Genomic DNA, 17,091 nt, shown 5'->3' with positions numbered 1-17,091 from the left:
GTTTCTCCTCCAGGTGTCCATCTCTGAAATTGGGATTCCTCCTCCAAAATTCCCTATATCCAAGGGTTGTTCCCAGCCAAAATCTGCCAGTACCATCAAGTCTGGCTGGCCTTGGCCTCTGGTGACTGCCCCTGGCACACTGGGGCTCGGTTCTTTCCTTCCCATGGAGATCCCTGTGACACTGTGGGCACCTCATGGAACCAAGGGGATCATTGTGGCACCACTGGAGCCCATGGAACCAAGGGGCCATGGTGACACAGCGGGGCTTCATGGACCCAGAGACCATCATGACTCTGTGGGGCCTGATGGAACCATGGAGACCATGAGGACCCTTCAGGGCCTCGTGTCACCAAGGGGGCATTGTGACACCTCAGGGCCTCCTGGGAGCAAGGGACCATTGAGACACTGTGGGGCCCCATGGAACCGAGGGAACATGGAACAGGTCTGGCTGGCTTGGCCTCCCAGGGGCCACCTGACAGGTCTGGCTGATCTTGGAATGCCAAGGGCTGTCTCTCATCAGCTCCTGGAGCACTGGGGCTCCGTGCTTTCCTTGCTATGGAAAAGAACTGACCCTCTTTTCAGATGCCCATTGCCAGAATTGGTACCCTCCCTAAAAAAATTCCTATTTTTAAGGGTATCTCTCAGAACAAAATCTGGCATCTCTGGCTGGCCTTGGCCTCTGGTGGTCACCTCCCATCTGCCCCTGAAACACTGGGGCTCTGTTCCTTCCTTGCTATAGAAAAAAACCAGACTTCTTGCCAAGGGACCATGGCCAAAATTAGAATTTAGCCTCCCATATTCGATATATCCAAGGATTGTTCCCAGACAAAAGTAGCCAGGACAGACAGGTCAGTCTGGCCCTGTCCTCTGGTGATTTTCTGAGACTATGAGCTGAATGTTTTCATTTGAAAACTCCTTGGAGAGTGCCCAGAGATCTCCCAAGGTGGGATTTTGAGGCATCAGGCACATGACCACTACATACGGACAAAAGAGCTCTGTGCTCTGTGCTGTTGTGGTGGTTTTCCATCACGGAAGTGAAGTTCTAAGGGAAGCTTCTAGCAGTTTCCTCTGTGTCTGACAAAAAAAGCAATCAGTAATTAGCTTTGAGAGCTGACAATCTGTTAAACCACTAAGGAAACTGCACACGCCTCTGTGAAGACAGAAGTTAAAGAGGAAGAAGCCTGGCTGGGTCTCTTTCCCTTCTGGCCAGCACAGAGGTGCCAAGGCCGGGCCAGCCCCCGTCTGGGCCGGGGCGGGCCGGGCGGCTCCTGCCGTGGGGCCGGGCCCCTTCCCAGGGAGCCCGCCAGGCCCCATCGGCTGCCGGGCAGGGGAGGGGAGGCCGCGGGGCCGAGGCCGGGCCGGGCCATGGCTGCGCTTGCTGACATCTGGCCGCTGCCGAGCCCTGCCCCGCCGCCAGCCCGGGCCCAGCCAGGATCCGCCGGGCCCCAGGAGCAGCCCCGGGCCGGGCCGGCTCGGCCAAGCTTCTGCCGCCCTTGGGCTTGGCCCGCAACCAGCGGGCAGGGCCAGGAGAAGCCATCGGCCCCGGCCGTGCTGCTGCTCTGCTCTGGCCTGGCTGCTGAGATCCTGGCCCTGCCCCCAGCGCCGCCCAGCCTGACACAGCCCCAGCGCAGCCGCTGCACAAACCTCCATGGGAAAACAGCTCCGGCCGCAAGGACCCAGCCCGGCCGGGCTCACGCAACCATCTGCAGGCCCCGGCTGAGATATTGACTCTTCCTGTGCTTCCATCCTCCCTCCAGTGAGAGAAAAGGACAAAGTGCAGGCACACACAGGAGCAACGGGAAGACACCGAGGTCAGTGAAGAGGAAGTTGAGTCCCAGATGGGAGGAATGAGGAGATGCCTTGATCTTGGGGCTGAAATCCTCTGGTAAAGCTATGGAGAAGAATGTAATTCATGCATCAGATTCTCTTTTTCCCTATAACGCATTGAAAAGAATGGGGAGATGACTTGTTCAGCAAAGGCCTCCATGCTAAAGTAAGCAAATGTTGAAGTTGCTGTGATCCCATGAGAAGTCTGAACATTGAAAGAGAGCAGAGAGATGAGACCCTGTGCCCTCAGGGAGAGAAGAAGACCTCTGTTCCCACAGATGAAGATGATTTCAGAAATAGATGAAGAGAACGTTTGCTCTTAAACAGCTCATCTTTAAACCAATACCCTGTAAGTTGACATGGCCCAAAAACACAGCTGTGGGAAAAGCTGTGAAAAAATGGGAGGGACTTCATGATTTCAGTTTTTCCCAGTGGGTGCTATCTGTGGAAATGAAAAGACATGAGAAAACTGTTTTCTTGTAGAGAAGTCTCCATAAGATTAACAAGAGGAACTTCTCTCCCTAAGTGAACTGAAGAGAGACTATTCTAGAGGTGGTAAACTGACTGAAAATTTTAGGGTTTTCCTTTAACATGGTCAGGTTGCATGGAGAGAGGAAATGCTCTGAGTTCTGTTCTGTTTCTTATTACACTTTCTTTTACTTACTATACTAAACCTTTCTTCATAACTTTTAAAGTTTTGAGCCCAATTTGCCTTTCTCCTAATCCTATCTCACAGGAGGAAATGAGTAAGTATATTCTAGTGAATGCATTGGTAATTAGCCAGCACTGAACCCACCACACTAATTAATGCATTGGCCAAGGAATCTCAAATTGGTGAACCAAAACCACTACAGAAACTTCCTGATAAACTGCCCCAGACCAGAGGGAAATCAAGGCAGAGCCATGGTCTGTCAGGACTTGCTTGATCCTAATGAGCCCTGTGGTGCATTTGGAGCTGAGCCCTGGAACCTCAGGGCCTGAGAGGAGATTGCACAAACCTTTCCAGGAATCAAAGGCAGATGAATACCCCAAAGTGTCTCAAAGCATTAATGGGACCCACTGAGGTCCATCCCCAACACAGGCTCCTCATGGACTCCTTGGATGAGAGAATTGGAGGCCAGGAATGGCACAAAAACCTCTCAGAGACTCAAAATGGCACAAAAACCTGTCACTGTGGAAAGGAAAATCCAAAGTACTTCAAAAACCTTGACTATCTCAAAGTATTAATGAGCCCCACTGAGTGTCAGTCCAAAGCTCTCAAGGGACTCGTTAAAACAGATAATTGGGGCCATGATTGCACAAACCTCTCAGAGTCTGTATCCAAAGGGAAACACCAAGTACCTTAAAAGAACTAAAGTACCTTGAAGCATTAATGAGCTCCACTGAGTGTTGTTCCTGACAAAGCATCTCCAGGGACTAATTACAGCAGATAATTGGAGGCCATGATTGCAGAAAGCTCTCAGAGACTGCAAGGCAAAAGCCAAAGCCAAAGTCCTTTGAAAAAACTGCAGTGCCTGGGAGCACTGTGGAGCCCCCAGGGCCATTCCTGAGAAAGGCTCCCCAGGGACTCCTTCCAGCAGATCCTTGAGGCCACTGGGATGTGGGCTAGGGGGGGATGCTGAGGGCAGGACAAGGGGCTGACAGTGCCCAGCCTGGCTGGGGCTGTGCCAGGAGGCCCCAGGGCCTCAGGACAAGGTGTCTCCTGACAGCCCTTGGTGGCACAGACCCTGCTGTGCCCCAGGCCACCAAGACTGGGCTTCTCTTTGTCCCCACCTGTCATCAGTGCCTCCAGTTCTCTGCTCTGCCTGGGGCCTGGGGACACTTTCTCACTCGTGTCCCTCACTGGGACCCATTAAAAGTCCAAGAAACTTTGGAGTTGGATTCTGACTTGGGAGTTCTGGAGAGGTTTCTTCAGCTGCCTCTCAGGGCCTGATGTTCAGGGCCTGAGCACAAAGCCCCAGAGGCTCATTCAAGTCCTTGTGCTGTGTCTGTGCTGCTGAGCTGGGCCGGGCTCCTGGCACAGAGGGTGATGCTGGTAAGCAAGCAGAGCTTCAAAAGCACATTTCTCTGGATGAGCAGCTCTTCTGCCAGCCCAGCAGGGCTGGGGCACTGCCTGCAGCCAGCGCGGGCACAGCCCAGAGGCACAGAGAGCTTCAATCAGTCAGGGCTGGGAAGGTGCTGAGAAGTGCCTGGGGCAGAATCACTGCCAGCCCTTGGCACAGGAACCTCTGGCTGCAGGACAATGCAGCTGCAGCTCCTGCAGTGATCTCCTCCAGCTGGAACATCCCAATGCCCACAGCCCCTGTGAGTACATTCTCTGATGGTCTCTTGTGCAGAGCAGCCAGGGGTGCCCAGGGCTGTCCTGCAGAGCAGGGTCCTGCAGCCCAGGGCGCTGTGCTGGGCCAGGGACTCTGCTGCCTGCCAGGGACAGCTCTCAGCCGGCCCGGGGAGCTGCTGCCAGCGCTGGCCAGAAGCTGTGGGGGGAAGGAGCCACCCTGAGCAGGGCAGGTGCTGCTGCTAATAGCTGCTGGCTGGGGCAGGGCTGCTCCCAGCTCCAGACCAGCCTGGGCACAGCTCCGGAGGACACTTCCCAAAGAAGGTAAGCCTGGGATTGCTGTAAAGATCAGCAGCTTTCCTGAGAGTGTTTTCAATTTCCTGCTTGGAGAAGGATAGGAAAGTTGGGGTGGTTACAAAAAGATTTTTGCTTTTTATACATCTTTCATATATTCATAGCTCTGTAAATTACTATTATATAGTTATAAATCTATAATCCTTACTTCATTAAACTCTTAATTAACTCTATTACACTACTATTATATACTTATATAACTGTAATACTTAATTGACTGTAGTACATTTCCTACCTATCTCTTAGGTTTTAGAACAATAAGCTGACTGTCTAAATACATTTTTAAATGTAGTCTTAACATCAGGAATAGGACCTACAAGAATATTTTTTGTTTTGAATGTGAGCAGTGATAAAAAACACTGGGGCAAAGAAGCCCTTGGACCTACTCCAATAGGTTGGCCCAGGGTTGGGCTACTGGGGCAACTGAATCCCCTATTGGATGTTCCTCTTAAATATCCTAATTAATTAACCTTAATAAATTGTTGAAATCAGGAGCTGATTGTGCCTCATCCCCACCGGGACACCTGGAAGCTTCCAATAAAGGTCTGCTTTTTACTTTACTGCTCTAACACTGTTGCAAGGGTTTTTGTTTTTTTTTTTTCTTTTTTGATTATAGACAACAGGGGGGTGAGAGAAGCAGAAGAGGAATTGTAATCCCAGAATGACAGAACATTCTGAGTTGAAAGGGACACACAGGATCCTCAAAGGAATGTTTGAACATTTACAGAGACTCCAGAACTGTGACTTTGGGTGGTCAGTCTCTCTGCTGGCAGCCTCCCAAAGGGCTTTCAGCCACTGCTCAGCCCTGGAGAGCAGCAGCATCACCTTGGCAGGGCCCAGCAGGGCTCTCCTGAGCTGCCCTTGCCCAGCTGCACACAGACCCTGCCCCAGCCAGGGCCCTGCACACAGGCAGGTTTCTGTAGGGCCGGGCCGAGGGCACACGGGGTGGGATGGGCTCTGTGAGCACTGGCAGGGACAAGGCACCTCTCAGGAGGGAATGTCCAGGCCCAGGGAGATGCTCAGGGAAGCAGAGGGGGCTGAGCAGAGCAGTGCTGGGTCAGGAGGGCACTGTTGGTGTGTGGGAGGTGCTGGGCACAGCTGGGCACGGGAACACTGTCCTGAGTGCCCGGCTGTCTCTGCCCTGCCCTCTCAGGCACAGCACCACAACATCTTCTCTTGTTTCTGCACTTCCCTGATATTGTCACTGTTATCTGGTGCTCTCAGGGAGGCTCTGGCATTTGCAGCAGCTGAGTCAGGCACTGCCCTTGGCATTCCTGCCAGGCAGGGCTGTCCATGGGAATGGGGTGTCCAAGCTTCCCTGGGACCTGTGGGGCTGTGGGCAAAGCAGTCCATGGGAAGGCAAATGAGCTGAGCTCCTCCCTGAGATCCCATCATGGGCACACCCTGGATCTCCTTGCTGTGCCCTTCCCAGCTCTGAGCTGCCCTCCTGGGTGCAGCTCTGTGCCAGGGCTTCTGGGAGATCCCTGAATGTCCCACAGGGAAGTGCAGAGATGCCACAGCTGAGGAAATGCTGTTGGGTTGGCCAAAGGGGGTTGTGAGTGTCCTTGGCACAAGGGGGTGCTGAGACCTTGCCCAGAGACCATTGGAGAGGGTGAGACATTCAGGGATCCCTCTGCTCTGGGTTTATGCCAGGGTAACCCGGGAGTGCGATTGTGCTCTGATTGCAGCCAAAGGTGCAAAGCCAGGGCAGTTGGGAACAAGCCCATCCAGCCCCTCACCTTCCCTAAGCCACTGGGAATACTTTGCCTTTCCCATCTCTCAGTGCCAAACTCTGAGTGCAGCAGGAATGCTGGGGATTTCTGACCTCAGAGAGGCAGCAATGATGTGTGGGTAGGAAAAACATTCCCTACATCTTTTCCCTGATACCCAAGTCCACTAGATGTGGCAGTTCAGATGGTACCAAGCAAGTCTGCAGTAAAAGTGATTCCCCTGACAAATGCTGAATATCCAGCCTTGTCCCTCTGCTACATGGCCACAAACCCAAGGCAGCAGGGCAGGGATGGCTCCTTGAGAGCCCCCACGCACAGCCCTGGCTGCTCCTGGCACACTCAGCTAGCGCAGCTGGAGCTGAGGCAGGGACCTGGGTGAAGGTTTGCCCAGAGCAGGAACAAGGGTGGGTGAGTCCCAGCGGGACAGGCTACAGGGAATGGCCCAGGTTTGCCTCCAAGCAGCCTCTCCTGACTTGTCACTGTCCTTTCTCCATGAACAGGTGCCCATGTGCAGCCACAGCCAATGTCCAACAGCAGCTCCATCAGCCACTTCCTCCTGCTGGCACTGGCAGAGACGCGGCAGCTGCAGCTCCTGCACTTCTGCCTCTTGCTGGGCATCTCCCTGGCTGCCCTCCTGGGCAACGGCCTCATCATCAGCGCCGTAGCCTGCGGCCACCACCTGCACACGCCCATGTTCTTCTTCCTGCTCAACCTGGCCCTCAGCGACCTGGGCTCCATCTGCACCACTGTCCCCAAAGCCATGCACAATTCCCTCTGGGACACCAGCACCATCTCCTACACAGCATGTGCTGCACAGGTCTTCTTTTTTGTTTTCTGCTCTGCAACAGAGTTTTATCTCCTGACCATCATGTGCTACGACCGCTACGTGTCCGTCTGCAAACCCCTGCACTATGGGACCCTCCTGGGCAGCAGAGCTTGTGCCCACATGGCAGCAGCTGCCTGGGCCTGTGCCTTTCTCAATGCTCTCATGCACACGGCCAGTACATTTTCCTTGCCCCTGTGCCATGGCAATGCCCTGGGCCAGTTCTTCTGTGAAATCCCACAGATCCTCAAGCTCGCCTGCTCACACTCCAAAGTCAGGGAAGTTGGACTTATTGTGCTAAGTGCTCTTCTATATTTTGGATGTTTTGTGTTCATTGTTTTCTCCTATGTGCAGATCTTCAGGGCTGTGCTGAGGATCCCCTCTGAGCAGGGACGGCACAAAGCCTTTTCCACCTGCCTCCCTCACCTGGCTGTGGTCTCCCTGTTCCTCAGCACTGGTACATTTGCCTACCTGAAGCCCCCCTCGATGTCCTCCCCATCCCTGGATCTGTCAGTGTCAGTTCTGTACTCGGTGGTGCCTCCAGCCCTGAACCCCCTCATCTACAGCCTGAGGAACCAGGAGCTCAAGGCTGCAGTGCGGAGACTGATGACTGGAGGCTTTCAGGAACATTAAACTGCTGACCAATTTCAGCAACTCACTTGTAATAAAAGTCATTTTTGATACTTGTTGCTTTGGTTGTGGGCGTTTTTTCCTTTGTTTTACTTTTTTCATCTTCTCCCCAAGGAAATGTCATTGTTTGTGCCACTTCTCATTTTGTTCTCTCCACCTTCCCTGTGGCCACAGACAGTGTCAATGAGGGGCTGCGCTCTCGGTGACTTAAAAGGAAATCTAGGATCTCCTAGCAGAGTTCTCTGCAGAGCTGCCCTTTTGTTGCCTTCTCTGGAGCTGCAGCAGCAATGTCTGTGTGCAGAGCTGGGGGCAGATCAGTGCTGGCACAGCAGCTGTGCCCAGCAGCAGCAGCAGCACTTGGTGTTGCCAGTGCTGCTCCCGTGGCCCTGCCCCGCTGCCCTGGTGGCCCTGGTGTTGCTGCAGGGCCTGAGTGCTCTCGGGGCTGGGCACAGTCCTGGGGGTGGCAGTGCCGGGGCTGCAGCAGGGACAGGCCATGGGCACTGCTGGGGCAGCGCTGACGCCTCAGGCCAGGGCCTGGGGGCTCCAGGCTCCTTGCCCAGGCTCTCTCAAGAACACGGCCAGGCCAATGCTCAGCACAGAAAACCCCCGTCAGCAGCCCCAGGCTGGCCGTGGGCAGGCTGGGGGCAAACAGCACGGCTGGTGCTCTGCCAGGGCCCTGGGGGAGACGGGAAGGAGCAGCAGAGCAGGGGCTGATCCATCCCCAGTGCGCTGCACAGCCCAGGGCAGCGTCCCAGAGCGTCCTCATGGAGCTGCCAACAACATCCCCCCTCTGCAGCCCTGGCCTCTCCCCCAGCTCACACAGGTGCCGCATCCTTGCAGGCACAGACACGGCAGCGCTGGCTCAGGAGCCCCTGTTTGCATTGCACACAGCAGGCGGGAGCACCCCCGTGCTGGTGCTGTGGGGACATGAACCTGAGGCAGCACAAATGCCATCAGCCCCTGGGGCCAGGAAGGGCTGGGGGACGCCAGGGAAAGCACTCAGCTTTGTCCTGGCCTCTGCACTCAGCCAGAATGTTTGTTCCCATCAGCTGGGAGTTTCCTGTCCCACTGCAGACGCTGTTGCTCAGAGCCAGGGCTGCTTGGCAGCCACCCCCAAACTGCCCTGAGCATTTCCTTTGCTTCTTTCCTCTGCTTTCTTTCCTCTTCCCTGGTCCAGATTTCTTCCCCTTGCCCAGCCCTGTTCCCTGCCCTGCACACAGCCCATCCCTGTTTACCCTTTCCTCTCTGGCCCCACTCCCCATTGCAGTTCCTGACTTGGCACCATGGGAACGTCCCTTGGGGAGCAGGATCATCCCACAAGTGCTGCAGGAATTGTCTGCAGGCTCCTGCAGTGCCTCGTGCTGCTCCCTTGCCAGAGGCAGCCCAGGCCAGGGGGGCACATCTGGGCTGCTGTGTCTGCCTGTGGGGCTCCCTGTTCTGGGCAAGGAGGAGGAGCTGCAGAGGCTCTGCAGGACTGACAGGATGGGCTTTGGGGCTGTGAGGAGAAGCTGAGGGACCTGGGCTGCTGCAGCTTCTGAAGAGGAGGCCCAGGGCTCCTCCTGCAACTGCTCCAAGGCTGGTTTCAGAGAATCACAGAACCAGCCAGGCTACAAAAGACCTGGGAAATCATCAAGTCCAACCTGTGCCCTGACACTCCCTTGTCTCCCCTGAGCCTCCTCTTCTCCAGGATCAACAACCCCAGCTCCCTCAGCCGCTCCTCACAGGACTTGTGCTCCAGGCCCCTCACCAGCCTTGTTGCCCTTCTCTGGACACGCTCCAGCCCCTCCATGTCCTTCCTGAATTGGGGGCCCAGAACTGGACACAGCACTCGAGGTGCTGCCCAACCAGTGCCCAGCACAGGGGAAGAATCACTGCCCTGCTCCTGCTGGCCACACCATTCCTGATCCAGGCCAGGAGCCATTGAACTTCTTGGCCACCTGGGCACACGGCTGGCTCATGTCCAGCCTGCTGTCCATCAGTCCCTGCAGGTCCCTTTCTGCCTGGCTGCTCTCCAGCCCCTCTGTCCCCAGCCTGGAGCCCTGCAGGGGTTGTTGTGGCCAAAGTGCAGGACCCGGCACTTGGACTTGTTAAACCTCACCTTGCTGGATTTGGGCCCTGGATCCAGCCTGTCCAGGGCCCTCTGCAGAGCCCTCCTACCTTCCTGCAGATCAACACTCCCAGACAACTTGGTGTCACCATGGTTCCATGAAGCCCTAGAGTGTCCCAATGGTCTCCATGATTCCATGAGGCCTCCCAGTGTCTCAATGTCCCTTTGGTTCCATGGGACCCCTTGGTGTCACCAAGTCATTTGGATCCTTGTGCCCCACAGTGTCACAGTGGAGCCATAGTCCCCCAAGGCCCTGCAGTGTCACAGTGGTTCCTTGGTTCCATGAGGTCTGGCAGGGCAGCAATCCTCTCCTTGGTCCCACAGGGTCACAATGGCCTCTTGGTCCCAAGGGCCCCCCCAGTGTCCGACACGTTTCCTTCATTCCAGGAGTCCCTGGGGAGCAGCACTGGACCCTTGGTTCCATGGGGCCCTGCAGTGTCACAGTGGCCCCATCATGACACGAGGTCCTGCTCTGTCACAGAGCTCTGCATGGTTCCACAAGGCCCTGCAGGGTCACAGTGGCCTCTTGGTTCCATCAGGCCTCAGAGTGCCACAATGAATTCCTTGGTGCTGCAGTGTCACAATGGAGCCCTGGTGACACAAGATCCTGCAGTGTCACCAGGGACCCTTGGTTCCATGGGGCACCACAGTGTCACAATTGTTCCCTCAGTTCCCAGAGTCCTTGCCATGGAGCAATGACCCCTTGATCCCATTGTCCCCAGGCTCTCCCAAGGGTCTCCTTGGTTCCACAGAGGCACAATGGCCCCTTGGTTCCACAAGGCCCCGCAGTGTCACAGTGGCCTCTGTGGTTCCACCAGGACCCAGACTGTCACAATGCACTCCTTGCTTCCATTCAGCCCCACAGTGTCACAGTGGCCCCGTGGCTCTGTGGCGCCATGTCGTACACAGTGTCACCATGGTCCTCTTAGTGCCACCAGGCCCCGCAGTGTCACAATGGCCCTTGCTTCCCCAGGGCGCTGCATTGTCACAATCATCACAGAATCAACCATCCATCCCCATCAGAGCAGCAATGAGCAGAAATGGGCAGAGCTTTGTGGCTGCCCCAGCTCTGGGATGGGCCCTGGGCCTGGAGCAGGAGCAGCTCTGGAGGGCCCCAAGGCCGGGGCTCTTGTGCTGGCCTGGGCAGATGGGATGGCAGCAGGGGCTGCAGAGCTCTCAGCACCTGAGCCAGAGGGGAGCAGGGCAGCCAGGGAGCCTCCTTGTGCCTTGGGCAAGCCCCTTCCCCCATGGCTGGGGCTGAGTCCTGGCTGAGCTGCAGCTGCTGCTGTGCCCTTGGCAGGGGCTGAGGCCGTGGGGCCAGTGGCCAGAGCAGCCTGGCCTGAGCAGAGCTGTGGGGCCAGAGGCGGCTGGGCTGTGCTGGGGAGAGGCCCTTGGTGCTGCACAGAGCTCAGGGCAGCTGGCAGAGCTTGCAGGGAGCTGGGCTGGGCTCCGAGAGCCTGGCCCAGAAACCATCAGTGTCCATCTCAGCCTGGCTGAGCGTGCAGGGGCAGGACTCAGCCCAGGCCTTGTGGGGCAGGGCCAGCGCCTGTGCAAGGCACTGAAAACAGGCAAGTGGCCGAGAGAGGAGGCTGCTCTGTGCCCTTGGGGGCATGGACACAGCAGGGAGGGGGCCCAGGACATTTGTCAGCGCCAGCCTCTGTCCCCAGCCCTTGGCAGCCCTGGCTGCTGAGCCCAGCTTTGGCCTGGGCTGAGTTTGGCTGTGGCCCAGCTCCATCCTGCTGCGGGGCTCAGGGCCTGTTCCCGGCCATGGCCAGCCCTGGCCGGCCTCTCTGCTGGCCCAGAGGCCGGCAGAGCCCGGGGCAGGGCTGTCTGTGCAGCCCCACAGGTGCCCCGGGCTGGGCAGGAGCTGGCAGAGGCTGCCCAGCAGGGAGGCCATGGGGCACAGAGCCCCAAGGCTGCCGTGGGCACCACGGCACAGGGGCCGTTCCCAGCCGCAATGCTCCTGTCCTGGGCTGGGCCTGCACAGGGGCTGTGGCACCATGGCTGGGCCAGCACAGGGCCACCAAGGGGCCACGCAGCCGCTGCCGGGGCTGGCAGCAAGGCCGGGCACAGACAAGGAATTGCTGAGCGTGGCCTGCGCTGGCCAGGGCTGACTGTGCCAAAGGCAGAGCTCAGCTGCCCTTGGGGGCTGCAGGAACACTCAGGAGCCCAAAGAGCCTCCATGGCTGTGCTGGAGACCAAGGCTGGAGCAGGGAAATGCAGGGCTGCTGCGCCGTGGTGAGGGCATGGAATTCCAGCACACACCTCAGCTCTCGGATGATCCCGGCACCGTGCTGGGCCCTGTTTCAGCCTGGAGCAGAGCAGATGTTGATGGCACAGGAGCCCTGCGGGGCTGGCAGGGACCTGCAGCTTGCAAGGTGCTCTGCTCTCCCTCAGCTCCTCTCTGAGAGATCCAATCCCAGCTGGGCACCTCAGGGCACAAGTGGCACTGCCTGTTCATGGGCACACAGCTGATGTCTGCTTGCAAAGGGGCACAAGTTTTAATACCTCTTATTTTATTAGTATACAGGCACATTTTTATTACCTGTGTCACTTAAGTACTTTAAAGAAATGGCAAAGTTTTCCCTCTAGGGACGGGAATTTCGTGGAAGTGTACTGATTGCAGGAGAAGAAAGACTGATCTTCACATCTACTTGTGTCATTAGTATCCTGTTTATTATTTCCTCTCCCTCTTCTTTCAGGTATTTTCTGCTCTCCTTTTTAAATGGCTGTGTCTAAGGACATCTCTTTATTTAGACCAGGTGGATCTATATATTTCCCATTGCACCTAGACTTCCTCCTCCAGATGCTCTCTGGTCATTCAAGTGTCTCTCAACAGACTGGCTTCATGCTTTGAACGTCAGGGAGTGGCCCAACCTTTCTGAAGTTCAAATAAGTATGAATTATATTTTTTTTGTGTTTATATCACAGAATTGCCTTTTCTTATGTCTTTGTCTAAAACTGTTCCTGTACAGAAATCCCTTGGGGATGGGGGACATGTCAGATGCTGCTGGGACATCACAGAGAGCTAAGGGAAGAGCTATGATGGTTATTAAACTGTTCAAACGTTCAACTTGTGTTTGTTGGCAAGAAACCTTTCTGTGCCTCTGAGTGTCACCAGGCCCTGAGCCCAAAGGACACAAACCTGATGAGTTGTGGTTCCCACTGCAGGGGCACTTGGAACTTGGCTCTGCACAGGAGAGCTCTTCATCCACTTTCCCTCTTTTCCTCCCTCTGGCCATGGAGGGAGCTCCTGACTTCAGCCTGTGACTCGTGTGTGCAAAGAGCAAATCTGGGCAGAATCGGGGCCGGGAGGGTTTGGGGGCACCTTGGGATCTGTGCTGGGCACAGAAGGTGTTTTCCATTGCTCTGAGACTGTCTGCTGTGCAAAGTGGATTTAATAGCCAGCAGAGGAATGACTTTTGCATTGGATGGAGCTGTGCCTTCCCTTGGCTTTGTTGGCTGACAAGAAATGAACATCCCTCTGTGTCTCGGGCAGCTCCTTCTCCAGGGAAAGCAGGTGGGAGCTGGAGCCAAGGAGCTGAAAGCTGCAGGTGCAGCCTGGGCTGGAGGGAGCTCAGATTTGCACAAGGCTGCTCTGAGTGCCAGGGCTTGGATGGGGGCAATGGTGGGGTGGGGGTAGGGACAGAGTCTGATTGATTGTCAGCCATGAAGGGTCTTGATTTTCATATCTATTCCAACTGCATGAGGTGGTACTTGGATTCACTGTCCATTGGAGATTGCACATATCAATGTATTTACAGTAAAAAAAAAACAAAACTATACAGGACTTAAAAAATCTTTCTCACTGTCTTTTTAAATATAATGTATTCACTTGCAATAGGCTTCTGAAATCTGTCTAATTAACCACAAAAGATTTGAAAACTTAAATTATTCCCAGAGGTTTGTCTTGTTAAGGTGTTCTGAATGTTAATGAGCCCTGCAACACTGAAATCCTGCACTGAAGAGCTGAAGGCTGAAGAAGCCTCTGGTGCAGTAAAATTCAGCAGCAGAATCCAAGTTGCTGAGGATGTCAGCAGCCCCCACTGAGGCCATCCCTGCCCAGGGCTTGGATGGGGGAAATGGTGGGGTGGGGGTAGGGACAGAGTCTGATTGATTGTCAGCCATAAAGGCTCTTGATTTTCCTATCTATTCCAACTGCATGAGGAGGTTCTTGGATTCAATGTCAATCGGAGATTGCACATATCAATGTATTAGGAGTAAAAAAAACTAAACAGGACCTAAATTTTTTTTTCTCACTATCTTTGAAAAAAAAATACATTCACTTTGAATACACTTCTGAAATCTGTCTAACTAACCACAAAATATTTGAAAACTTAAATTACATTATTCCCAGAGGCTTGTCTTGTTAAGGTGTTCAGAACATTAATGAGCCCTGAGGCACTGAATTCCTGAACAGAAGAGCTGAAGGCTGAAGAAGCCTCTGGAGCAGTAAAATTCAGCAGCAGCCTCCAAGGTGCTGAGGATGTCAGCAGCCCCCACTGAGGCCATCCCTGCCCAGAGACCGTGGGGGAATGGGCAGACAAGGAGAGCGTCCCTGGGGCTGGGGCAGCAGAACTCAGAGGCAGCAGCGGCTCCAGCTGGGAAATGGAGTGTGGGATGGGGCTGTGAAAGCCCTGCCTGGGCTGTGCCAAGCAGGACACACAAGCCCTGACCCCCATCCTCTAAAAATCTCACTCAAGGGAAACATTTATAGGAAATTACAATTGTTTGTGTACTCTGTGTTGGATGCACTGGAGAAATACCCACAAGGGATTCTCAGGAGCTCCAGACAACAAAACAGCCTTTACTGGGAACTTTAGAAAATCAGAGCAACTTTGGCAAAAGGTTTAATAGGACATTCAGTCAACAAAAAACAGTTTTCAATGCATTAACTTGGCCCATTCAACTTCACAAACTCTATGCCTGTTCAATTTTAAATTAATCAATATTTGCAAGTGGATGGAAGTAGAAGACAGAAAGATAGGAAAAAAAATTTTAGAGAAGCACACACAGAGCTACCAACTCCTGGATTCCAGCAGTGTTCAGATGGAAATTCCAAGGGGAGGTTGGGTCAAGATGTGTGCTTGCCTTGTGGTCAGCGTTAAATACCCCTTGTTCTTCCTGGGCCCTTTCCCCAGGTGGGACTTGGGGTCATTTGGTCACTCAGGAGCTGGGCTGGGGCTCCAGAGGTGGCTGTGGAGCATTGCCTGTGCTGTGCCAGGGACTGGCAGCCACTGCTGGGCTGGGATAGAGGCTCTGGGGGATTGGGGTTCCAGGGCAGGGCAAGGCTGGACCTGCCCCTTCCTCCCCACACATGAAATGTTTCCAGCCAACAATCTCCTAGAGACTGTCACAACAGGCAAGGTTGGAGGTGAAACCCCAATTCTGGCCATTGGCACCTGGTCTAGAAGGACAGTTCTTATCCACAGGAAGGACAGCCCCAGTTCTCGGTTCATTTCACGTTTGATTGCCTGGATTCGGTTTGGTTTTGTTGTTGCTTTGTTTCCTTGGTGTGCCTGAAGTGTCCAGTCAGGAGCAGAGTGACTCTTGCCAAGGAACTTTGTGGTGCTGTCGCTTAATATTAAATCTGGATTTTGCTGCTCCCTTGCTGGGGATTTTTTCAGCGCTCTCAAGCTCTCGTTGGTAACAGGGTGAAGGAGCCCTGGCCCAGGCTCTGGCCCTGGGGGACACGGGGACGCTGCTGGGGGGTCCCTGTCCCCCTGTCCCACCCCCCACGGCCCCGACCCCCGTCCCCGTGTCAGGCTCTGGGGTCGATCTCGTGGAACATCCTCTGGGGGAGGCTGCAGTGCCGGGGGCGGGGGGACCCGGGGGGACAGGGGACCCCACTGTGCACGAGCAGCGTTGGACTTCTCTGGGGGAACTGTGAGGGGGGGCAGGGGCAGAGTGACCTCCCCAGTGACCTCACACAGCCCCTTGTGATGTCACTCAGCCCCTGTGATGTCACACAACCTTGGCTCAGTGCTGGGCAGCCCCGGAGCCGTCCCAGCAGTGGCTTCTCCCTCCTGCCCCGTCCCTCAGCCGGTGCCACCCTTGGGGCGCTGGGCCTTGGCTTCCTCTTCTCCCTGGGCATCCCCTGCCGCCCGCCCGCCCAGGGTGTCCCGGGGAGCTGCTGCCCCTGAGCCAGGGGCTCTGCTCTGCTGCCCTGGGCACCCCGGGGCTCCCGAAACACCCCATGGCCAGGATGGGCCCAGAGTGTCACAATGTCCCCTTGGTTCCATCGGGCCCCGCAGGGTCACAGTGCTCCCTGCGCTCCCTGAGGCCCCTCATCACCCAGACCAGGCCATTGCTGTGGTTCCAGTCCCTCCCAGTATGATCCCAGTGACTCCCAGACTCTCCCAGTATATCCCAGTTGATCCCAACATGCTCCTAGTCACTCCCACTTGCTCCCAGTTGCTTCCAGCATGATTCCAGTTACCCACAGCCGCTCTGAGTCACCCTCAGTGCAGCTCCTCTTGGTCCCAGTATATCCGAGTTGTCCCAAACATGGTCCAAACTGCCCTCAGCATGCTCCTGGTCACTCCCATTATGATCTCAGTCCCCCTCAGTGTCGTCCCAGTTCCACCCAGTACGATCCCAGTTGCACCCAGGCACCCCCAGTACAATCCCACTCACTGCCAGTATGACCTCAGTGGCCCCCAGTATAGACACTGTCACTCCCAGTTGCCCCCAGTTGCCCCCAACATGGTCCCAGCTGTTCCCAGTGTTGTCCCCTGCAGTATGGTGCCAGACACTCCCAGTATATCCCAGTTGCCCCCAGCATGCTCATTCCCAGTCACCTCAGTTGCCCCAGTATGGTTCCAGTTGCCCCCAGGATGATCTCATTCATTCCCAGTACATCCCAGTTGCCCCCAGCACGCACCCGTCATTCCCAGTCATTCCCAGTTGCTCCCAGTAGCCCTCAGTGTGCTCCCAGTCGCTCCCAGTATTTCCATGTCCGTGCTCCAAGTGCTGCTCCCAGCCCTGATCCGTGGGGATGGGAATGTCCCGCTCCCTTGCCAGGGCAGGGTCACACCTGAGCCAGGTGTGCAGGGCAGGACCTTGCCCTGACCCCCAGCACTGCCCCAGCTGCAGGATCTGCTTCCCACCGGCCTCTTCCTCCTGCGGCCCCGAGCCCAGCTTGGTGCTGAACAAAGGGGCTGGGCCGGGGTCATCCCCCGGCGGGGGCTGCGCACCCCCTCTGCCCCCTCCCCAAATTCCCTCTGGGGGAGCAGGAGCTGGGGCTGGAGCCCTGTGGGGAGGGACAAGGGGGTGACAATGGGATGGGGGGTGTCACACACGCTCTGGGGGGGACACACACGGCCCCGGGGACCCCCCGTCACCT

General features: G+C 55.7%; 2 pseudogenes; one reads left to right on the top strand and one right to left on the bottom strand.

Annotated features, from left to right (window-relative positions):
• The window catches only part of LOC128820668 (uncharacterized), a 1,438,581-nt pseudogene that overhangs the window by 427,778 nt on the left and 993,712 nt on the right, over positions 1-17,091 (top strand).
• The window catches only part of LOC128820667 (uncharacterized), a 2,212,279-nt pseudogene that overhangs the window by 1,740,964 nt on the left and 454,224 nt on the right, over positions 1-17,091 (bottom strand).

This window comes from Vidua macroura, chromosome 30 (assembly GCF_024509145.1).
Source record: "Vidua macroura isolate BioBank_ID:100142 chromosome 30, ASM2450914v1, whole genome shotgun sequence".
Classification (NCBI taxonomy): Eukaryota; Metazoa; Chordata; class Aves; order Passeriformes; family Viduidae; genus Vidua; species Vidua macroura.
This window is presented reverse-complemented; position numbering and strand designations above follow the sequence as displayed.